Source organism: Lepisma saccharinum, chromosome 25 (assembly GCF_977018435.1).
Source record: "Lepisma saccharinum chromosome 25, izLepSacc3.1, whole genome shotgun sequence".
NCBI lineage: Eukaryota > Metazoa > Arthropoda > Insecta > Zygentoma > Lepismatidae > Lepisma > Lepisma saccharinum.
The window spans coordinates 38,972,170-38,998,482 of NC_139253.1; positions in this window are offsets into that span (position 1 = coordinate 38,972,170).

A 26,313-nucleotide genomic window follows, 5' to 3' on the forward strand; every position below is an offset into this window, starting at 1 on the left:
TCATCCTCATCTTTTGGGCAGTGTCGGATCTACAAATCTTTGGCCTCCCCGCAAAATATTACCAATGGCCCCGTCTACATACCTACCTTTACAGCCCATCTATATATATTTGTGTGTTTGTGCGTGCGTGTGTGTGTGTAATTTTTTATCTCATGCTGAAAAAGTCACATATAATGTCCTACAGGGTGATTCAAAGTCCCTTAACACCCCCTATCAAAAGTAAAAGAGTTAGGCTGGGTACAATTGGTCGTGATAGAAACAGGTTAGGCTTAAGGGGAACCACATTTGTTGATTGATTTGGTGTTTTAAGTCCACTTTATGCACAGTAAGGCTGATTGGGACTAGACCTACAGTTTAAAGTCAGATCCGAACCACTTGTGCCTCCACCGGGTATCGAACCCGGGATCCCTTGATTACAAGACGACGCTACCACTGCGCCATCGGGGAGGCCATGAACCACATTTGTGTTTGCCATATTGAATTCAACTCAAAATTTTAAAATGGAATGGGGGTGATGTGATATACATATGACACTGTTTACTCACACCTGGAAAATTATACACTTGTTACTATCATGCAGTCATAACTTTTTCCTGATTAATGATAGGTTGAAGAAACCTTCGTGCTTCATCACTACATTTCTCGCGAAATTCTAGCCTGACTGCAACGCGGGATACCCGGAATTTTTCCGGCTTTGTCCCTGAATAAAGCGGCTCTAGGGCTCACCCAGACTCAAATCAAATTGTACCCGGGGTTGGGGGGTAAGAGCGACCGCAGCGTGGTGCTGATCGCATCACCTCCAAGATAGCCGACATCGAAAATATGTGGGGCCTTACCTCACATACCACAAATATGCCTTCATGGCACGGTGTTATATGTACAGGGAACACACCTTTACCTGTATATATTGTATTTGTTTCTCTACCCCAGAGTAACTACTTTTATATTTTACATACGCATATATACCAACCCTCTTCCATGTCAATGGCTGAGGGCCCATAAAGGTTTAATTGTCCCCGCACTTCAAGGGCTTTGGCCCTTGTAGATCCGGCACTGACTTTACCTTTACCTGTATACATTGTATTCGTCTCTGTGCCACTGAGCAGTGGCGGCGATTAGGGGGGCGAGGGGGGCAACTGTCCCCCCCACTTTTCGCCACTTTTGCCCCCGCACTATGCTAAACCTTATATACAAATGGTAATATACTTTCTTTGACCCCTACTCCAGTTTTGGAACCCAATCGCCGCCACTGCCGCTGAGTAACTATGTTTATTTTTTACTTACGCATATACGAACCCTCTACTATGTCAATGGTTTAGGGCCCCCCGCCCCCCCCCCCGCACTGCGGGGTTTTGCGGGTTGTAGATCTGGCACTGTCTTTGGGATTAGTCAAAATAACAGAAAAGCAACATAAAATAACAAGAAGCAAAAGAAATTTATACATCAGTGTATCAACAGATGGCGCACCAAATGGGCAGTTTGAAATATACAGTGGTTTATATTAATTAGAGTCGCGAGTACTGCTTTATGGACATACTTGATGGAACTGTTTCTTCTTCCTAATAACCACATTTCTTTAGTAACTTATCCATCTTTTACATTACTCAATAAACTGGAAATTCTTCAATTTATGCAACAACATTTATCTGCCACGTTTATATATACATGTGTATTGAATAGCCTACAATATTGGATATACAGCATTGTGCTAGCTTTCTAAATTTCTAAATTATAATTTTGTATTATATTTTAACTCGAAGTTAGGACACTAGATTGGATTTTTAATAGAGTTACATTTTATTGGTTCAGATACCAATTTAAACTAGTCCCTAAATATATTCGAGTATAAAAAAATAAGGTTTCATTTCATAGAACGTTGTGAAATACCTGTATCCTTATTGCCAAGTACTTCTATGGATTTTTGTGACTAAGTCTCTTCCGTAAACATAGTTCCAACTTGCAATAGTTAGAAGGTAGTGTAGAAAATGAGTAAATTGCCCATATAATTTGTATTTGAATTTTCCAAACGGAGGAAGAAATCCTGAACACGTGAATAATTTTTGTAAAAAAGAATAGAAGACTTGAAATCAAATATCGCAGCTGAATCGAATTTGCTTTGTATAAAAATCAGGACATTGTACGTCTAGGTTGAGTCTTTACTCCAGACGCAACTATTTTTAATACATGACATAATCTTGGGACGAAAATAGGCTCTCCATGTCTGGTGTATTGTAGCTGCCAAAACTTCTGATTCAACAACCTATGCTTCAGATGGAAATAGCGAGGAAAGTGTGACTTACACTCGTGTAAGTTTGCTAATGCTCATCGAACTTCAATCATCACTTTCTGGGAGACCAATTCTAAGGTCTCTATACTCCCCAGAACAGTTTCATCTGTTAGTCCATCGCCTGAAATAAGTATGAGGGGCATTCAGAAAGTTATGTCCGATAAGCTTGTGACTCATACTGATCACAACTTTATTATGCTCAGAAATCTTACACCAAAGACATCTTCTCGACATAGTTACTTACCGTCATTGTTAAGATACGTCTCAGACCGGAACAAAGGATTTTGTATTTCTTTGTGGAAATTGGTCAACTGATGTTTTACCGCGAGAACCAGGTTTTACTTGCTTCCTGTTTGAAGTCTATTTCCCTCACTCCAAGTCCATGGTGATTTTTCAAAGCTCTAAACAAAGCAAAATATCTGGTGCCACTGCTACAGTCCAAAGTGCAAACTTCTGATATGTGTTGTCCTGCTCACTTTCACGTCACTTTGATGCTTTGTGGCATACACGCCTTGCAAACTAACAATTTAGCATTGAAGTTTGCGCCACTGACTATGCTTTTATTGAAAGCTTATTTTCAGAATATAAGATGATCCTCACAGACTAAATGCTGAGTTTGACTGTGGATAACATGAAAAAACATTGCATTGTTGCCTAACAATACAGCGAAGATTGGATTTTAATACCAAATTTCCAAGGGTATCTTCTGTCATCGTTGTAGGGTTAGGCAACACACATAACGTTATGCAAGATAGTGCGTATTTCAGGATATAGTTGTCCCATTTTCATTGCCGGTGACTATACCTAATCAGCATTTTAAAGGAAGTTTGAACTATTTTAAGTTTTTTTAACCTATTTCAGGATTTTTCGAGCCTAATTTAAGATTTTTAGGACATATTTTAGGATTTTTAGAGCCTATTTTAGGATTTTTAGTGCCTATTTTTAGGATCTTCAGTGCCTATTTTAGGATCTTTAGTGCCTATTTTAAGATTTTTAGAGCCTATTTTAAGAATTTAGGAGATATTTTTGGATTGTTAGAACCTATTTTAGGATTTTTAGTGCCTATTTTAAGATTTTTAGAGCCTATTTTAGGATTTTTAGAGCATATTTTAGGATTTTTTAGTGCCTATTTTAGGATTTTAGTGCCTATTTTAGGATTTTTAGAGCCTATTTTAGGAACCTAAAAGTAGACTTTTTAGAACCTAAAAAGTCCGAGGTCGAATGATAACATCCAGTAAATGACGACATTTTCTAAGCAATCATTCCTGCATCGTCGAGGGACACCCTTAAAGACTCGACGTAACATGCACACACAGGTATCTTGGCGATTTCCTCAGAGATCCTTTCGACTCGACCTGCTGGAACCGAAAAGTTGTTCAGATTCCTGTGGACATGTTACGTAGAGCAGGATGTCCTTGGACGACTGAAAGAATGGTTGCTTAGAAAAGGTCGCCATCTACTGGACGTCATCATCAAGGCACAAACCTACTCATCTCTTTAGCGGTATGCAATTATGTAATGCACTATTCATTGCCATGATTATATCTCTTGCAACTATTTATTCTCTTCTTTATACCTCCGTTTCAAAATGTCCAGACTTTTTTAGACACTTTTTATTTTCTCTTTCGATTGAGACTAAATTTTCAAATTTTGCGAATAGGTTTAATGTATTAGGAACAAAATGGAGCCTGAGTAATGCGGTCCAGTTTCGAACATTGGTATGATCTTCGTCCATGTATTCCTATTATTTATATTGTTCTTGTTGCTTTCCTACCTATTTAACCGATTCGTAATGGTAAGGGTGGATGAGGACATGGTACTGAAAACAAAGGGTCACTTAATAAAAAACATCCTTGCCCCTTTTGGAACTCTAACCCGCAACCTTAAATAACGAGAGTCTGCCAGTCGACACTCTCGGCCACTTGCATTCATGGCAAGGTGCAATGCAGAAGGTAGTGTACTTTAATACTCTTCTTTACTTGAGAATAGTGGCCTAATGCTACGTAAGTCCGCCTGGCTTTCCGTTTGACCAAATAACCACTACCACTGGTATTATCATACCTCCCCGATGACGTAATGGTAATCCAGTGGCCTTTTATTGAAGTGGTCTCGCGTTCGATCGTCGATGGTAACACACTAAACAGTGGTTCGGATCCCAGTTCAAACAACAGGCTCAGTCCAGTGTGAAATAGAGGTTTCAGCAAACTTACGACTTATCTGTCTATTGTCTATCTATAAATTTAAAATGTTCTGCAGCATATCGCTGTTATTTATTATTTGTTATTTATTTATTATGCGTGTACAGGGGGAAGCTGATGGGGCTACAGCCCGTCCCGAAATTTTGAGAAAAAAAATCCAATGAATACAGTAGAGAACAAAGCAAAGTTGCACAAGCTTTTGTAGAACAGATATTTTGAAATGACACATTTACGCTAAACTCTTCCCCAAAAAGACATCCAATTAGCACTACTTGTCTTTCACCAGTTTTTAAAACAGGTTAAAATTATTAATTACCCTAGAACATGGCTATGTAATATATCCACCTTTTCCAGTCCCTATGAAAAATCCTGCCCACGCTAATGTTGATGTATGGCCTAATTGCCTATGGCCTTCATTAGAAGTACAATCCCAGCATTCACCACGAGTACAGACGTGCCAATTGACCATATCGCAATCTCCATTTCAATCTGTAACATTTAGATCATACTGTACGCTGACAAGAAAGCCATTTTTAATCTGCATGAAAATTTGCTACAAATTACATGATCAAAGCTCAGCAAACAATCTACATTTTGATAGGCTCGACATGAATCATTTCGGAGGTGTCGTGCAAAGCACCCTTGCACACGCGCGGAAGCAGGGGCCACAAATTTTCGTACGTCAACTTTTTCCCCCTCTCTTTCTGCTGTGCGTGAATAGTTACACATCCCTCCACCTGACGGCGCTGCAATCGACACGCTGACGCACACTTTCGATCCGCTCACCTGCTGCAAGCCCAACTGACAGTACTTCCCTACCTTGACGTTAGATGGCAGCAGTGTACGGTATTACTGCGTGTTTCTTGTCAAACAATCCATCAGCGAGCGACACTATTGCTTTTCTGTGGGAACTCGTCAAGGTCAGGTCGAACCAGGCGTGTAGCGGTTCAGGAGCGGACGAACGATTAACGGCCGAGAAAAGTTTGTTGTTCATGGACCTGAAACCTAGTAACACATTATCGCAAAGTTTTTTCCATGTTCACGCTTTTCTTTTCTTTAAGAAAAAGTGTCAGAAACCAAGTTTTAAGACCCATTCATTATCCAACCTAGTTTGTAATTTCGAACTTGAACTGCTTAAAATTTTCGTCTCTATTGTTAAGATGAAATTGACCTATTTGCGATTCTAGGGAAGTGGGTTTGCGATTTATCAGCACGATATCTAAAGGAGTGTAAAAGGTATTCAAGTAAATATATTTTTCTTGGCGTTGAATATTTAGTTACATATTTTGGCGACCTGGGCAAGATTGTGGTCTGGCGCCCATCCTCACTAGCAAGCTTAGACATTTTATGTGCGTCTTCTTATGCCATGGTTTATGATATTTACACGTACAAATTTTGAAATGAGGCAACAAAGAAAACATCAGTAAAAGAAAACAATAATATATCCGACCGCGGTGGCGGAGTAGTTAGTACGAGGCATGAATCCCTGCTTGGTCACGGGTATCACGTCTTCATCATTATCATCACATATCCTCATCGTCGCTATTAGCCAAAGGTGGCAGAAAAGCGACTATAAATAACAAAAATTGTATAAAATCAACAAAAAAATATATTACATTTAAAGATTCGTAAGACTTGGCGTATGCCAATAATTTTTATAAAACTAACAACAATAATAGTTGCGCCCTTCTCCCCTTATCTCTCACAAGTGTAAATTTCTCCGTCGCATGTTCTGACTTTATTGTCTTAAAGAAGAAAAGAAGAAGTTTGAACAGCGCCCTCTGTGCCCCTCGCTATTGGCCTCGTTTGCGGATTATAAGGTTGACCTGTACAGGGTCAATCAGTGAATCTGTGAATGTTATAGTGGCTGTGTCCGAAAGATATATGACGTGCCAGTTTCCGACGACACAATGAAAAATGCAAGGAAGAAATGTTTCCCGAGAGCGACGGTAGATGGCAGCACGCAATATGAAGAAAGCAGAGTTCACTGTAGAAAATTGGAGCGGAGAAGAGCGATTATATATATTATAGTAAATGCAAAATATATAAAGGAAGAGTATAAAAATTATAGAATTAGTAAATAAAATGTTGTATATAGCCAATTAACATAATTAAGAATATGCTCGTATATGAAACAATTAGGAAAGTTAATAAGTGAGCAAATGAATTCAGAAATGTATCTTTCTCCTTTTTGATCTTCTGACGAGGAGAATATCGTCAGCTTTTGTATTTGTCCGTCCCTCGGTGGCGCTGTGTCCAAATTAGACGCCCCGAAGCACTTACGGTTGCGCTTCTTATTAGACACACTGGGCCATAGGCAGCGCTTGCTGTTAGCGATCCTGGGCTATCCCCCTTTTGGTCGTTACATAGGAGGTGGCGCTATTGTCAGTTTAGACACCCCTAATCTTTCTATAAGTAAAGCTTGTATCGTTTGCCAAAGAAACGGGGAAAGCGAGCGCATATAAGTAATAAATAAGATTACGCTTTCAAAGAGAAGAATAAGCCTCCTTCAAAAAATAGAAAGAAGAAGAAGTATTTTCCAAACATAAAAAGAAGAAGAAGTCTTTTCCAAAAGAATTAAAAGAGAATAGTAGAAAGATAAATGAAAATAGTAGAGAATTAAAAGAGAATAGTAGAAAGTTAGAAGAAAGGAATAAAAAGATGGATGAGAGGCTCGAGGAAAACAGCAGGAAATTGGAAGCATCAAGATCCGAAACTCATGAGATGTTCTTGAGATTGAATGAAATGTGTGAAGGAAATAGAAAGTCGCTGGAAAGCAAGATAGAAGAAACAACGTTGTTAATCGAGAGTACAAGTTTAGATATAAATAGAAGAATAGAAGAGGATGTTTCTAATCTCAGAGAGGAAAAGAAACAAAGAAACGAGAATTTGGAGAGATAGCTGGTTGAAAGTAAATCTCAAATAGAATTAGCCGTTTCAAGAATAAAATAAAACGGAAGCAAGATAGAGGAAGCTAAGTTCCTGATAGAAGATAGAAGTTTGGAAATTAATAATAGAATTGAAAGGGAAGTTTTAAAACTCAGAGAAGAAAACTCGCATGGACTTCAAGAAGCTCAAGAAAAAACTCTGAGTATAGAAAAGGAGATTGTGGAAAATCGAACCAAAATGAATGCAGCAGATAAGAGAGGCTAAGGAAGTATTACTAGACGTATACATTAAGAGAATGAAGAAAATGAACAAGAAAGCAGAGAATGGTATGCGAATAAAATTTAAAAAGGGAGACTTAGTATTTTGCAAAACACACCCAATGAGTAAAGCATCAGAGAAAGCAATCAAGAAATTGTTTTTCATATATGAAGTGCCATAGGAGGTCATGAACTTGTTTCGGAACACAGCGGTAGTAAAGCATACAGAAACGAAAATAGAGAGAAGAGAGAACCTGGAAAATATCAGGAGGTACAATTGCACGGAGGAAATAAGAAAGAGCTTAGTTAATATATAATAGAAATAGTAAGAGAAGCCACATAGAACGAGAAAAAAATTTATAAATTTACCAATGAATTTTCCAATATATATAAATTTTTCATCCTCAAGGAGGGGGATATTGTGTCACGTGCCAGTTTCCGACGACACAATGAAAAATGCAAGGAAGAAATGTTTCCCGAGAGCGACGATAGATGGCAGCACGCCATATGAAGAAAAGCAGAGTTCACTGTAGAAAATTGGAGCGGAGAAGAGCGATTATATATATTATAGTAAATGCAAAAAATATAAAGGAAGAGTACAAAAATTATAGGAGTGAATAAAATGTTGTATATAGCCAATTAATATAATTAAGAATATGCTCGTATATGAAACAATTAGGAAAGTTAATAAGTGAGCAAATGAATTCAGAAATGTATCTTTCTCCTTTTTGATCTTCTGACGAGGAGAATATCGTCAGCTTTTGTATTTGTCCGTCCCTCGGTGGCGCTGTGTCCAAATTAGACGCCCCGAAGCACTTACGGTTGCGCTTCTTATTAGACACACTGGGCCATAGGCAGCGCTTGCTGTTAGCGATCCTGGGCTATCCCCCTTTTGGTCGTTACATAGGAGGTGGCGCTATTGTCAGTTTAGACACCCCTAATCTTTCTATAAGTAAAGCTTGTATCGTTTGCCAAAGAAACGGGGAAAGCGAGCGCATATAAGTAATAAATAAGATTACGCTTTCAAAGAGAAGAATAAGCCTCCTTCAAAAAATAGAAAGAAGAAGAAGTATTTTCCAAACATAAAAAGAAGAAGAAGTCTTTTCCAAAAGAATTAAAAGAGAATAGTAGAAAGATAAATGAAAATAGTAGAGAATTAAAAGAGAATAGTAGAAAGTTAGAAGAAAGGAATAAAAAGATGGATGAGAGGCTCGAGGAAAACAGCAGGAAATTGGAAGCATCAAGATCCGAAACTCATGAGATGTTCTTGAGATTGAATGAAATGTGTGAAGGAAATAGAAAGTCGCTGGAAAGCAAGATAGAAGAAACAACGTTGTTAATCGAGAGTACAAGTTTAGATATAAATAGAAGAATAGAAGAGGATGTTTCTAATCTCAGAGAGGAAAAGAAACAAAGAAACGAGAATTTGGAGAGATAGCTGGTTGAAAGTAAATCTCAAATAGAATTAGCCGTTTCAAGAATAAAATAAAACGGAAGCAAGATAGAGGAAGCTAAGTTCCTGATAGAAGATAGAAGTTTGGAAATTAATAATAGAATTGAAAGGGAAGTTTTAAAACTCAGAGAAGAAAACTCGCATGGACTTCAAGAAGCTCAAGAAAAAACTCTGAGTATAGAAAAGGAGATTGTGGAAAATCGAACCAAAATGAATGCAGCAGATAAGAGAGGCTAAGGAAGTATTACTAGACGTATACATTAAGAGAATGAAGAAAATGAACAAGAAAGCAGAGAATGGTATGCGAATAAAATTTAAAAAGGGAGACTTAGTATTTTGCAAAACACACCCAATGAGTAAAGCATCAGAGAAAGCAATCAAGAAATTGTTTTTCATATATGAAGTGCCATAGGAGGTCATGAACTTGTTTCGGAACACAGCGGTAGTAAAGCATACAGAAACGAAAATAGAGAGAAGAGAGAACCTGGAAAATATCAGGAGGTACAATTGCACGGAGGAAATAAGAAAGAGCTTAGTTAATATATAATAGAAATAGTAAGAGAAGCCACATAGAACGAGAAAAAAATTTATAAATTTACCAATGAATTTTCCAATATATATAAATTTTTCATCCTCAAGGAGGGGGATATTGTGTCACGTGCCAGTTTCCGACGACACAATGAAAAATGCAAGGAAGAAATGTTTCCCGAGAGCGACGATAGATGGCAGCACGCCATATGAAGAAAAGCAGAGTTCACTGTAGAAAATTGGAGCGGAGAAGAGCGATTATATATATTATAGTAAATGCAAAAAATATAAAGGAAGAGTACAAAAATTATAGGAGTGAATAAAATGTTGTATATAGCCAATTAATATAATTAAGAATATGCTCGTATATGAAACAATTAGGAAAGTTAATAAGTGAGCAAATGAATTCAGAAATGTATCTTTCTCCTTTTTGATCTTCTGACGAGGAGAATATCGTCAGCTTTTGTATTTGTCCGTCCCTCGGTGGCGCTGTGTCCAAATTAGACGCCCCGAAGCACTTACGGTTGCGCTTCTTATTAGACGCACTGGGCCATAGGCAGCGCTTGCTGTTAGCGATCCTGGGCTATTCCCTTTTTGGTCGTTACATAGGAGGTGGCCCTATTGTCAGTTTAGGCGCCCCTAATCTTTCTATAAGTATAACTTGTATCGTTTGCCAAAGAAACGGGGAAAGCGAGCGCATATAAGTAATAAATAAGGTCACGCTTTCAAAGAGAAGAATAAGCTTCCTTCAAAAAATAGAAAGAAAGAGAAGTATTTTCCAAACATAAAAAGAAGAAGAAATCTTTTCCAAACGTAAAAAGAAGAAGCCTTTTCCTAAATAGAAAGAAGAATAAGCCTTCTCCAAAATTAGAAAGAAGAAAAGAAGAAGAAGCCTTTTCCTAAATAGAAAGAAGAAAAGAAGAAGAAGTCTTTTCCAAAAATAGAAAGAAGAAGAAGCCTTTTCCCAGAACAAAGATAGGAAGGAAGAAGAAGCCTTTTCCCAGAAATTACGAGAAGAAAGAAAAAGAAGATTTCCTTTCAATTATTCATATATGTATAAGAAGAATATAACCGACGTAAATTTGGAATCAGCATATATATATATTTCATTGTATATTCAAGCTTCGCTATATATTTTCTCTGTATTGTGTACAGTTTCCAGAATACGTATAGATCCGCATTTAACTATATCCTCTTGGCTATAAAACGCTTTCTTATTTGGAATTCTCGAATAAAGAACCTATCCCCTGAGATTGAGATATCTGTAGCCGTGGTATAACTTTAGTTTAAGAAGTGCACTAGAGGGACGTTGCAGATACACATAGCAGACTTGAAATATGGTCTTATCGGAAGTGACGTCAGCTAGTGCAGTTCGATAGCGCCAATCAAACGAGCAATCGAGACCACAGCGCGGAGCACGCACCGTTGCAGGCTTCAGTACTTGACTCGTGGACTCCTTGTTCAATGAAGTCGAAAGCCAGCAAGTTGTTGGTTGAAGTTCTTCTAGTATGTGGAAATGTATGTATAAGAACATTTTAAAATGCTATGTGATTTCTATGGCGAAACACAAGTGTTTAAAATGCGGGAAAAACAACGTGTCCTTAGTATTATCTACAGATCGTATTTGGCGCTGCAGTCGAAGTGCAATTCAAACACTTTCTCTCCCAGTTCAAGGCTTCAAGACTGAACTGCGAGATCATTATCAGAGGATACATTAATATAATATATACAAGGGCGTACTTAAGGTGGGTGTTCAACGGGTACAACCCACCCCCACCCCTCCTTTCGTTCAGTAAAATTACCAGATTACCTGTTCTATCCGCTATGCGCAGGGACTTGTTCGTAAAAAATTCTTCAGACTTATTTTGTTCTCATAAATTACAAGCGTATGGAACGAGAGAGAGAGAGAGAGAGAGAGAGAGAGAGAGAGAGAGAGAGAGAGTAAGGAAAGAAAGAGAGAAACTAATTTTGTTCCACGCTTTGTAAACAGGTTTCTAAAGTGTTTTGTCTTCATTGAGAATAATGACATATTGCAAGAATAGAAAGTATGACGTAAAAGCAAATATGGTACACAAAGAAACGAATTGCCCCAGTATCAAGAGATGAATTAAAAAGTAAGTCACTGGTCAGACCTGGCCAGACTAGTCCAAGTTTTATCGAACCTCTAAAAGAGAGTTGAATCTGCAAGGGAGGTAAAGCGAATTTTGCAGTTTTCTTACCTGAACACTGGATTTGATCTATAACAGCAAAGAGGTTGCAAAACTCAGCGTTTTGCTGTTCAAGACATTTGCTTTTTCACACTGCCAGTAGTCCTCATGTTCGTCTTCCAGCTGAAAGTTCTATTTCGAGGAGCCGATATGCTTGATTTACTGTTCCCTGGTGCCGATATGTCTGTTCCAGGTCGTCGACCCGCGCATGAAATTTATTGTAGTCAGTTTGAGACTTGCAGTCCTTGCCGTGTTTTCTTTTTCGTATAGTGTTCTATTTACAAATATTCCAAAGTCCATCGTAAACGCAATTTACTTCCGTTTCAATGTGTCCTCGGGGATTTTTTCTGCTCCTAGTCACGGCGATGAACATAAATTAGGAACTGATGGGCCCAACTTATCCGTACCTTACTCAGGACTCCAACATTGAGGATTATAATTGTGTCCCTACGTTAAACTGCCTCTTTACTTCACTTTCCTGCAACTTTTGACCAATCGCCACAATGAGGATGGTGATTATATGATGAAATTCATAAAGGGCACTAACAAAGAACAGCCATGCTCAGGCCGGGATTCGAACAAGTGACCTAAGCGCGCTATGCTAACCACTCCGCCACGCAGGTCGAATTATGCAAATTTTATTTAAAAAAATTAAGAGTTATGTGCCCTGTTCTAAAATCCAATGGAAGGGCACATCTTATCTCATCTTTAGATGAACAACTCCTTTCTGCTGGTGCAATAACAAACTACTCCACTGCGTCCCTGTATTTCTATACTATTATTAGAAATTGTCCACCTGAAGATAAGAGAAGTGCTCTCTCGAAACGCAGTGTTAGAATATGTAAATTTACCGGCAATAAAAATGGGCACACCTAGATCCTGAAACACTCGTTTCTCTGCAATGACGTCACGTCAAACTCGCCTGTAGGTGTGAAGATACAGTCACCAGCAACAAAAATGGGGACACCTAGATCCTGAAACACTCGTTTCTCTGCAATGACGTCACGTCAAACTCGCCTGTAGGTGCGAAGATACAGTCACCAGCAACAAAAATGGGGACACCTAGATCCTGAAACACTCGTTTCTCTGCAATGACGTCACGTCAAACTCGCCTGTAGGTGCGAAGATACAGTCACCAGTAACAAAAATGGGGACACCTAGATCCTGAAATACTCGTTTCTCTGCAACGAGAACACCAGAAATGAACAAATTTAGCAAATTTCACACATATTACAGGACAACAAAAATAATTTCCATAGGAACCCATTACCGTCCTATTATGAAATGTTGCACACAAATAGTCAATTGATGTCTTCAAACCATACATATTCTTTCAAAAAATTAAAAGAGGTGTTTTTGAGATTTTCAAGAAAGTTTCTCTCGAGTTCATGAAAAATTCAAAATTCAAGTAACACAGTCATGTTGCATTACAAATTAAAACTCATTAAAACTCTCTAGGTCAAATAGTTTTTGATCTACAGCTGTTTAAATATTTCAAAATGTCGATAAAATTTTTGGAATTCTTGCTTTTCTTGAAAGTCAATAACTCGAAAACTATGAGCACAAAAAATCTGAAATTTGGTAGTTTTCGTCCTCTTGATAGGTAAAGGTAAAGGTAAAAAAAATCTTGAAAATCTGAATCCTAAAGGTTCAAAAATATTTTTGATTGGTTGATTTGACATTGAATGACCCAATGGCAGCTTCTACCAACGCCGTAGAGTTAGGCAACACACATAACGCTTTGCAAGAAAACTAATATAAAGGATATAAGTGTCCCGTTTCTATTGCCAGTGACTTCAAAGTATTAAATTAAATTCACTATATAAACATGTATATTTCAAATGCAATTCACTCATCTACTTCATCCATTAATCATCAATGCTCATCAAAATAGCTAATGTAAATTATACAAATTGTAAATAAAAGTCAGTATAGAATTACAGATGAAGGAAATTTAATTAACACTATAATAACCGGATGGACTCGCATTTCAATGTACCTCAATTCTTTAGTACTTCGAATATCTGTAAATCAACTTTCTTTATTATTTTTGTACATAATGGAATATTTTTTCAATTACAGACTCCGAATCTGGAGAGTCAGCATATTGTGTTATGGGGATAGAAGTTCCGTGTTCGAATCCTAGTTTATGATCGTCTTTGTTTGTAATCCATTCCATCACTCGTTGCTAATCCTATTTGTACCAATTTACACAAGAGGTAAATAAAACAATGTAAAGAATTACCGAAACAGAAGGAAATTGAATTATTTCCTCCCTCCAAAAGAAGGCTTTTCCATGTGAAAAATTAATAATTCGCTGGATGTTGGTGATAACGCGTCTTCGTTAGGATGTGCTAATCAAACATCATGCATTGTTTAGCGCTTCTTCTGGGTGTAGTCAGCGGAAAATAAAATGGGACACTTAGATCCTTAAAAAAACTCGCTTTCGTGCAAGACGTTATGTGTGTTGAATAACTCTACGGTGTTGGTAGAAGCTGCCATTTAAAATTTGCTTTTGAAATTAACTTATTTTCTTATAGTTTGGCAACACACACAACGCCTTGTAGAGAAACGAGTATTTCAGGATCTAGGTGTCCCATTTTTGTTGCTGGTGACTGTATCTTCGCACCTACAGGCAAGTTTTACGTGACGTCATTGCAGAGAAACGACTATTTCAGGATCTAGGTGTCCCATTTTTGTTGCTGGTGACTGTATCTTCGCACCTACAGGCTTCTTTGACGTGACGTCATAGCATGCTGCCTCTCCTCGTTCGCGAGCCGACTTGTAAGCAAAGAATAGGAAAATAAGTACGCTTGCATTACGTTTGCAGAGCCTGGCTTTAGAGTAAATTGCACAGTCGTTTTGGTTATGTGTGACATAAGCGGAATATTGAGGTCAATCGAAAACAATATTGTGCGTCTGGGAACTGCACAATTACTTCGCACGTACAGTCTCTTAGCGCAATCCTCAGAAAGAGATGCAGGCCAAAGATAAAGCGTTGTGGTTCTGATCGGTATGAGTGGTTAGCACATTGTGCTGCGACGCCAGGTGTCCCGATTTCGAATTCCTGCCTTGGGTTGAGTGTTCTGTGTGAGTGTCCGTTCATCAATTTCGTTAAATCATCACTCATCCTCATATTCGCGATTAGTCAAGAGTGACAGAAAAGCGAAGCAAAATAAACCAAATCAATCAATCAATCATTTGACGCTAAAAGAATCAAAATGAATATAAATATTTTGACAATAGTTGAAATGTCAGATACACATAATTATCTGTACATTCCATTTGTAGAGTATTATAATTATTATTATTATATCAGTGGCGTGCCCATGATTTTCGAAAGGTGTGTGGGGGATAGTATACTTTTTTTAGTAGTCAGACTTCATTTTGTCATCAAAGGATCAAAGGGTGGGGGCGTTATGAACCCAACAACCGCCTCCTTTGGCACGCCACTTATTTATATTATTACTATTATTATGTGAAACAGTTTAATTTACATTACGTTCATCGTAAAAAAAGCCTGTTTTTCATTAGCTCTTCAATATGAAAAATGAAACCCGGTCAACATTTTTGACGTTAATATGACCCACTTGTACTCCAACATACAGATGTGACGTTCCTTTCTGGTGTTTGCCACTGGATCACTACGTCACGGTAGTGTGTGGCATATGCGGAATATTGAGTTCAATTGAAAACAAGCTCCCTATGCGGCGGGGTTATGAGACTCTTTTTAATGTTATGCTACACTGAGCATTCTCAGGACGTAAAGATTTGAAAAAGAAATAGCTTCTTGCCATTTTACAAATTTAATAACACATTTTACCTTTAAGCAGTCACTGCAAAATAACAACAATATTCACAAACACAATCACATTTCAATTAAACTGCGGCTTTTCCTTTATAAAGTGTTTTTCACAAAATTAGCATCATCTCACGCAACTCAATTTACTTTTTTCCTTTTCACGCACTGTTGTCCCGGCAACGGAATCAATAAAAGATTGGACAGTTCTACAAATGTTTATAAACCGGAAATGACTTCCGCTTCCGATATTGCGTGTAGCAAATATACAGCAAAAATTACAAATTTAAATTAACGCAAACAACAGTATTGAAACTAACAAATAAATCAAACAGATTTTTGTGAAATTAACAGAAAACAAATAAAATATTACATATGGTCAAAATAAACAAGGCGTATCAATTTGTTGTTTTCGTCAGCATTCGCTTCCCGTAGTTTCAACAAAATCCGTTGCTTCGAACAGACTCCAGAGGGCTCTGAGTTAAGGAACTTTAATCAAGAGCACCTGGTACAGTGGGATCCATAAGTATTATCAAGCAAATTGTCCATCACCACGTTTATTCCCTTTGTTTTATGCAAAGAGAGCTTCAAGAACTGACACAAAATGCCAAACAATCTGGTTACAACCTCTGAACCAGTATACGTGAAAATACAGTCCTTAAAAATACGTAGGGTGAAGATAAAAACCAACAAAAATAGTCATGCACAATTTGCTGAGCAATACTTATGGTTCACACTGTACATAGTGCATAGTGAGCCTAAAAGAAAATGACAGTTTAAACGCTCTATAAATTGAAATTTGTTTGTTACTTATTACTGTTGTATAGAGCAAGTCTTCACGTTTACGACCTCCGCTTTTCGTTTGTCATCGTGACGTCAGCATCACGTGAGCACCCTTGACGTAAGTCGAGCAGTATGGCCGCCAGCCAGGTGGAGATGGCTTTCTGCGTGAATGAATTTGCAAAAACAAATTCTGTTACTATCGTGTAGCGCCGTTTTAGAACACGGTATGGTAAACAACTAACCACAAGGCAGTCCATCTAAGATTGGAGCAAGAAATTTAAGGAAACTGGTTGTCTGTGCAAGGGGAAAAGTCCTGGAAGAGGAGAACTGAAGAACATCTGTCGTGTTACAAAAGTGTCACACATAGAACACTTGTAACTTACCAATGTAAACTTCAAGACGTACACTTCAAACCATGTAAGTATTTCAACCCTATGATTACAACTCTGCTTTCTGTAAAACTTTGAAAGTGTATATTTCTTTTAGGCTAACCCTGTATATATGTACAGTAGAGACAAATGCCTGCTTAATTATTAACTGAATTATCCTGTTAGATAATTGCTATTCATCTAATTGCGATTGATCTTCTTTATCGTGGTTTAGATAAAGAAGTAAAAATATATATATATTACCCTCACTAAACCTTATATGCACAAGGTGTTAGTACAAATTAATATTCATTTACATAAAGTGATAAGCGATACCACTGGCGTTTCTTTATCTAAGATAAGCTATGGTGAGTTTTGGTCTATGATGGTATTTCTTACACTCACGCACTCTATTAGCTGCAGCATCTACTTCAAAAAGACTCATATCTCCGCCACCACGCAAATACAAACACATATGCCTGTATAGGGTTCTTTTGGACAACCTCAAATTAGTATTTCTTGCTCTTTGGGTGTGGCATCACGCCTGGTTCATCCCCCTAATAGAAATGTACCGAAAAAATGCCGCAACCCCGCTGTGGGTAGTTGATCAGCAGGAGAGCGTCACGTGGTTCTTTGCCACCCCTTTTTCAACCCCTTGGGATAGGTTTTCTGTAAAAATATATCGCGCCGACTGGAAATAGCCATCCTTGATAACCCGCGAGGGTGATCTCGTCTAATCTCACAGTTCGGCCGGGTTACGGCTTCTCACATCCGATGCCCTTCCCAGGCCTCTGATGGGCCCGGCCCTCCCACGGGGACTCCGAAGCTTTTGATGTCTCCGTAATCAACGCCCGGCCAAGAAGGATCCAATCACTACCACTTCATCTGGCCCATTTCAATACCCGGATCTTGCCTTCAAAAGCTAAACCTCTGTGAAAAAAATATAAATATTCATTCGTTTCTCTCTGTGTGTTCGCTTCTCTCTTTCTGGCTCCACCTTATTAGAACGTTACAAAAGGACTGCAGATGAGGGAATACGCTTATGCTGCAACGTATCTCGTTACTCGTGCGTGTATGTTTCAGCCTCTGCGTCATATAAATCCTCTTGTCGTTTCCATTTGTCAAGTCAGGGACACGGTTGCTAATTTGAAGCGTACAAAGAACTTCCAGGTTCCAACCCTGGTGAGCCACTCAGTGCTGTCTCAGTTTGGGCAAACTCTATTTATTCTAAGAATTGATTTACAGAAAGATTTTGTTGCCACTTCAGTAACAGCATCCCGTCAGCTCATGAGTCGGGTTCGAAAGTTGTTGAAAAATCATAGTTTTTCTGGGCCTTGAAGATCATACTAAACCTGATAGTAGTCCGTTTCCCTTCAATTAGAACCAAAAAACATTGTTTTTAATTTGCACTTTATGCCCTTTTTCGTCTTTTATATACAGTAAACCCTCGTTAACACGAGAGACCGAAAAATCTAGAGTTCGTGTTAAAAATGTTCCTGCTAACCGGGGACTCAATTTTTTTGTAGCAATACAGTTCTTTCTACACATTAACCATTTACAATGCGTATTATGTATTTAAGTATTGTAGATGATGTAGATTTGGCAATTCCATACAGTTCAGCATTTGTTCAATGCACCACGGTCTACTTCGTCTAGAATTCTCAGTTTTGTTTGCAGATCTATACCTGTCTGCTTCCTCTTGGCCATGACTTCCGTCCGTCTTACTGCTTGCTATTGATGTTACTCGTTCTGGCTACGTTTTAAAGAATAGAAAAACACATCTGAACACATTGTTGATCTGAATCTGTTGGCTACAATACTGTATAAGTTGATTGTTGACAAGATGATAGAGATTATTGAGCGGTTTCTTACATACCTAGCAGAGGAACGACAGAGGAACAACAGAAAAAAAATATGAAAAACTTTGAATGTTCGTGTTAAATGAGATCTAATGACGGAACGGACTAAAAAAACAGTTCGTAATTCGTGGTAACCGAAATTCGCGTTAACCAATAAAATTTTATATAAGTTATAATACATCCCTGCCGGGATAAACATTTTGTTCATGTTAACCGAGTGTTCGTCTTAAGCGAGTTTGTGTTAACGAAGATTTACTGTAATTTTTTAGTATTTTTTCCATTTTAGTTGAATTTTTATATTTTTTTAGTTTTTTGTTTCTTCCCTGTTGTTTTGTGAATTTTCAATGCATTTGCGGGCAAAACTTTCATATTAAAATTTCCTACAAGGTCTTTTTTTTAGCAAGTACGCCAGGTCAATGCAAAAGCACAATATTACTTGTAACTGAAATTTTGACAGTAGATTTAATAATGAAATGTGGTGAATTTATTTTTCCTCCAGTAAACTTAAACTACTTTACCTTAAGCCTACTTTGAGGTTCCCTTGCTGGTCACTTTTCTATTGCTTTAATCTGCTGTTTTAAAGGAAAAATCAACCACAACATAAAAAAAATTATAATCGGATGTACTTGAAACACAACTTAATGCTGAGCGCATGGGCGTAACTTGGGACCTCATTTTGAGGGGACAGAATCGAATCAAACTGGGCCTAATTTTGAGAGGGGCAGAATCAAACTGGGCCTAATTTTGAGAGGATATAATCAAACTGGGCCTAATTTTGAGAGGGGCAGAATCAAACTGGGCCTAATTTTGAGAGGGGCAGAATCAAACTGGGCCCAATTTTGAGGGGATAAAATCAAACTGGGCCTAATTTTGAGGTGGCAGAATCAAACTGGGCCTAATTTTGAGAGGGATAAAATCAAACTGGGCCTAATTTTGAGGTGGCAGAATCAAACTGGGCCTAATTTTGAGAGGGATAAAATCAAACTGGGCCTACTTTTGAGGTGGCGAATCAAAATGGGCCTAATTTTGAGAGGCAGAATCAAAGTGAGCCTATTTTTGAGGAGATAAAATCAAACTGGGCCTAATTTTGAGGTGGCAGAATCAAACTGGGCCTAATTTTGAGAGGGATAAAATCAAACTGGGCCTAATTTTGAGGTGGCAGAATCAAACCGGGCCTAATTTTGAGAGGGACAGAATCAAAGTGGGCCTAATTTTGAGGGGGTAGAATCAAACTGGGCCTAGTTTTGAGAGGGATAAAATCAAACTGGGCCTAATTTTGAGAGGGATAAAATCAAACTGGGCCTAATTTTGAGGTGGCAGAATCAAAGTGGGCCTAATTTTGAGGTGGCAGAATCAAACTGGGCCTAATTTTGAGAGGGACAGAATCAAACTGGGCCTAATTTTGAGAGGGATAAAATCAAACTGGGCCTAATTTTGAGGGGGTAGAATCAAACTGGGCCTAATTTTGAGAGGGGCAGAATCAAACTGGGCCTAATTTTGAGAGGGGCAGAATCAAACTGGGTCTAATTTTGAGGGGATATAATCAAACTGGGTTCTGATTTTGAGGGATAGAATCAAACTGGGCCTAATTTTGAGAGAGGCAGAATCAAACTGGGCCTACTTTTGAGGGGATAAAATCAAACTGGGCCTAATTTTAAGAGGGGCAGAATCAAACTGGGCCTAATTTTGAGGGGACATAATCAAACGGCCTAATTTTGAGAGGGGCAGAATCAAAGTGGGCCTAGTTTTGAGAGGGTACAATCAAACATGGAGCTTAATTTTGTGGGAAGAGATTCGAAAAGTTTTCTATCCAATAAAAACGGCGTCCAGGGTTATATGCTAGATAACTGACATGTTTCCGAAATCACAAATATTACTCTTTATTACTTTGTTCCTCAGGTCCCATAACTTGTACATTTTAATAAACCTGATTTTTTGGAGGGGGGCAACCTTGCGGTGTATTTTATGTAACAGTGAAGTAAGAATATCACATTAGCACTTAATATATTTCTTTCCTTTGATTCGGTAGTTTAAACCACCATCGAATTATTCAACTACTCTCGAGTAATTTTATGAAAAGATCAAACTTTAATCTTAAAGCAAAAATTAATTTTGGTTCATTTTCATTTTCAAAAAATTTAAGTCATTTCTAAGGAATTTTAAGTCCATTCTGTAGGTAATTTTTAAAAATATTTTTTAGGTCATCAACTTTCTGGCCCTGCTCGTGAGTATATTCGAGACAGGATCCACACTATAGTAATTGTAACATGCCTCTTTTGAACAGCACAACGTCAAGCACATTTTATCCAAGATACATCCATCGCTTACAAGATGCTTTCCACTGGAAATACGACGCTCCAAATGCATTGTAGTTGAGGTTTCTTCCATGAACCTATTGATGATATACATTACGAGTGATAAGTTTATGCATAGCTAACAGGTCAGAAGCATCATCAACAGATTGTCTGCATAAATTGGCACTGCAATTAGTGAAACCATTCCTGATCTTACGGACAACCAGATTGGTTTCATCCTGGTTTCAGATTTCATTCATATATTCAGTTCTCAACAGGTTATGTAAATATATCCATGTGCGAATCTGGACGATACCGGACTATGAATACAATTTTCATATTAAAGGAAGCATTTGGCATTACCAAACTAACCGTTCTACGTAGCTCAAGTAGTACCTTATACGGACCGAAAAACCGATACTGTGGTCCATTGTTATTGATTTGGGGATCAAAGGCTGCCATATTTGTGAGTGATGTTTCAAAAATACATACGAGCAAATTCTCTTGGCACGAGCTAGATATTGGCTTTATGTAAGTTTGTATCTGCAATTTAGTGTTTGATAAAGCCAAAAGCCGGTTCGTGAATATGGAAACACCCGTTTAAGACAAGCATGGATAGGGAAGCACGAATGAAATGTTCTGTTTGGGGTATGTGTACCAAGATGGTGGCAATCTTGTGGTCCGCCATATTGAAGTCAACCTCATTTTCAAAAATGGAAGTTGGTCATGTGACATGTTAGGGTGGGCTAGAATTTCACGACAAACATGATGATGTGCTCGACTTCAACCTAAGTTGAACCACTATGCTGTTCGAACCTCAAATGATTTTCGTTAAAGATGGTTGATTGATTGATTATTTGATTGATTGGGTTTAATATACTTCCCTTTCCTGTCACTTTTTGGTTAATCCCGAGGATGTGATGAGTGGCGATATGATTATATTGATGAGGGGACACTCACAAAGAACACACATGCTCACGTCCGGATTTGAACCCGGAACCCCTGGCGTCGTTACATATGGCTTACTTGATCAAATAATTGTAACATTGTAATAGCGACAGTACGCGTTTAAAACTTTGTAAGTTTCTTTGGTGAAGCAGGCAAAGATTAATCGAATTACTATTAAAATAATGGAAAATGGTAACAAATATCAGCTAATAACATGTTGCAGGGGTGTCTCAGAAATATTTTAGTTTTTGAATCCGTCCTCTTGGGCAACATTGTTAATATTTAGTTGCCATGGAGCGCTTTACGGGGCAGCAACGTGCTTTTTGTGTTCGAGCGTTTTATAAAAATAGGTAATGATTCTTATATCATTAATTGCTGCTTGAAATCAGTTTAAATCAAGCGAAATTGAAGTATAAGAAAGGGTACCATAGCACACCACCTATTGTTAAAAATTTCGGTTTCTTTTCTTGTGTGTTTGTAAGTGGACAATTTGCATAAGTTCGGAATGGATTGCACAGATGAATGGAACAAGAGAAATGGAACAGAAGGAACGGAATACTTTGTTTGTACCGGCATCATTATAACCTGGCAGGAATGAGAGACGTCCCAAGCGCAAATGTAATTAAATATTGGGTGAGAAAGTGAAGTGAAGCATTAACTGGCCACCGAGAAGTCCCGATTTAACACCAGCGGTGCAGACCATTTACATCACTGTTAGTTAGTTTGAGGAAATTTAGTTCACGAATAATTGAATGTGAAAACATGAACGGTCGTCCAATACACTTTTCCACAAATAAAAATTTAATGTTTAAGCTTTCTTTTGGTAATATCTTTATACAAAAAAATTAAGTATTTTTTTTAATAGTTGTAAAAACGAAAATATTTCTGATACACCCTTTATAAGAAGAGAAGATACAAAATGAAGAATTCTGGTCTATGAAATATCTGTTTGGTCGATATTTGTAGGACATCGGATATAGGGTATTATCGTCACATCTCACATCGAAAAAATGTCTACAGATGTTCTTAATTGGGGTTCAGCATAGTTCAATACCGACAGCTCTCCGTTATTGATTCTTGTGACAGGGTGTAAGAGAGGAGAACAAACGTCAAACACAATCTGTCCGTAAAGCATCTTCGGAAAAGATGTATTTCTCCAGCTAGACAGGTAACTAGACAGGTAACGTCGTCAGAAAGAATAGGGAAGGGAGATATTTTCTGGAATTGCTGTCACATTTAATGTATCTCTAAATATGATGCAACAATATTTCTGTGGTTGAAAGAGAGTTATTTATTTACTTCTGCCTGTTGTTGTTTAAGTCATTTATGTGTTTAGACACGCTAATCGGGACTGAACCTACAGTTTTTACCCTTATAAAAGAGCTTTGTCTGTGCAACCAATTTGGCACTTTGCTTACCTGAGTCTCCTGTTCATTTGCTGACGAGTGTCAGACATTGTAACTGAAAACATGATAATATTACAACAATTACAGTTACATTGTTTATAAAATTGTTTCTGGTAAAATATATTAAACATATTAAAATACATATTTTACATGAGGTCTAGTTCTTACTCTTATTATTGCTGTTATTGTATTGATTACAGCAGAATAGGGACCCATAAAGAACGTAATATTATAATTTTAGTACAATTTCGAATATTTTTCATGTCCTTATCATGGTGCTTACATAATGCTTCGGATATCACTTTAAACTGTAGGTCCAGTCCCGATTAGCCATTGTGCATAAAGTGGACTGAAAGCAGCAACTCAACAACAACATTGTGCTTTAAAAGGGTTAATTGGGAAAGTGAACATGCAGAATGAAAAAATCATCAAAAAGTGTAAAATTGGTTGCAAAGTTGAACAAATATCCACTTGGAGTTATCAGAATGTTTTAACGTTCCATAAGAATTCGAAATATCAGATTTTTTGTTGCATGCCTCGTTTCATATTCCCCTAGTGCTTTTGAGAATTACAGTGAGATCCCAACTACTGTGCTATATAATTCCACCAGGGATCGAACGCCAGACCTCTTGACCACTACTATGCCATCGGGAAGACACGGTTTTTAAACGATTTCCTTTAAGTAGGATAAGTGGGATGCCTCCTTCTGCCCTCATTGTGGCATCGCCACTGAGTACGCAGATCTGTAATAAGTTGAAGTTACTATCAGAAGCATTTGACTGGATTGCTTGTAGAAGAAGATTGTGTGTGGTATTCCTTTTCATCACCTCTTCATCAATTCAATCGAATCATCATCATCCTCATCGTCGCGATTTGCTAAAACTTTTAAGAAAAAGGTATATCAACGAGCACATGATTTTTTTTCTTTTCATCCACAGAACCAATTCATAATATACATTGTATCCAACCTTTGGAAAATGTTCTAAAAATTACTTTTCAAAAGTTAATAATTAATCACCAGTTATATTCTTCTACTTTTGTTTATGTACCATGTTTAATCCGTAAAATTCAGAACATGGCCTATTTTTCCCTCGTATACGAGGAGTGTTTATTTAGGTAATTGGCAGGTTTCAATTGCAACATTATTGTACGAGGATCCCGTTAAAACGGACTACATTTTTAATCATTTCTATTTGGATATTCAATGTTAAATTTCAAAAGTTGTAAATAGGACCTAATAGTTTTTTTTTCATTTTTGCATGTATTTAATATTGCATATTTTTATCTTATCTTAGTTATAGTAGTACAGTTAGGTTCTGTCAGTGTAAATTTAATTTGCCAGGGTCCTAATTTTGTGTCTATTGCTTTCTTCCAACTCAAAAATATCTGGTAAAGCCCCTATTCAGTGATTCCGCGAAAGAATTCAACTGGTTCATGTTACATTTGCTTTTATGCTCTATTCTTCATTCGAACTACCATCCTATTTGTTGTGTTAATGTTGAAATGTAGAAATTGGAATACGAATGACATAACAAAAAATGAACGGTACAGGGTACATATTGGATTATAATTTTTCATCCCCCCCTTTAAAATGAAATTCAAAATATCAAGATATACGTATTCTCATGATCATTTAAATAAATACACACACACATGCTCGTATTACAAGGGGTCACGTCGAATACCGACAAACTTTCACAGTGCGACGATAGGAACCCTTGAAAGCTACTTCTTTCCTGAATGTATGCAACCACACACCAAAGATTCATGGTTGCCAGCAGCACATATATTTTCTGTCGGACATTGAGAAAATTTTTAATACCCTGGGGACAGACGGTGTAACCAATCAAAGCAAGAGGCGCCTCTAAAGGTGGAATGTCTCTGGGCAAAACTTAAGAAACCATTCTTCAGTGCAAATAACTTAAAATGGGATATGATGATGATGATGATGATGATGATATAGCCTATGCATAATTTAAGGGGAAGGAAGTAAACTTTTCGACACCACCATACTGGTGTCTCTACTGGCAAGCTACTGCTTCCATATGAGACAGAAAAAGTATGCGTCAGTGGCAACCATGTCGCTAGACTCGTCGAAACTAGGATTCGACAAGTAATTATTTGTATACCAACGATTGTGTGGTTGTTTTGCACACTGTAGTAGAGTAAACACGTAAACGAATTCATACTTACTAATTATAGTTTATTTGATCCATAATGAGACCAAAATATACCCGGTCTTAATTTGTTTACTACACAGAACTTGCTTTCAATTTGTTGCTTTCATTCTAAGCAGCAAATGTCCTTACTTCATGGCCTCAAACGAAACACAATTGTATTAACTTCATTTCATCTGGAATTATAAAGAACTAATCATTTATGTCAATTGTCGATGACTTTCTTGCGTTTTGCAATACATGGTATATGGTTTTCGATGCGAAAAATGTGCAAAACAGTATAGCTTATGATAGAAGACGTCTGGTGTAGTAGTTAATGTATCGCGAGTGCTCGAATGCCAAAGGCATGTTCCTATATTTTTCTGTTCATCAATCCTAATTATCGAGACAGTGGCGGCGATTTGGTTTCAAAACAGGGGAAGGGTGCGGGTGTCAAGGGCAGTTTACATTCCCATGGTAGATAAGGTTTAGCATAATGCGGGGGCAAAAGTGGGAGGCAACTGCCCACCCCACGCCGCCTCTGTATCGAGATTATTGAAGCGAAGTAGAAAATTTATTTCTGCCGTCTTATCTTTTCACACACAAATGCTAATCGGAAAGGAACTTGGACCTCTTCATGTGTGATAAAATAAATGGGGTGAACTTGTTAGGTGGTGATCTTGGAATATACTAATTCTTCGCATGGAAAGATGGCCGTGCAACATATAATTCGCTAACATCTTGCAAGGAACACGATAATGTGTTTAATTTTAACATAACTTTAACTATTTGAACCCCTTTTGGCTGGCAACAAGAGCCTCTGACCTTTTCATCGTTAAGGATCACTTGCGAAATGAAGAGCTAATGGTTCACATCTACGT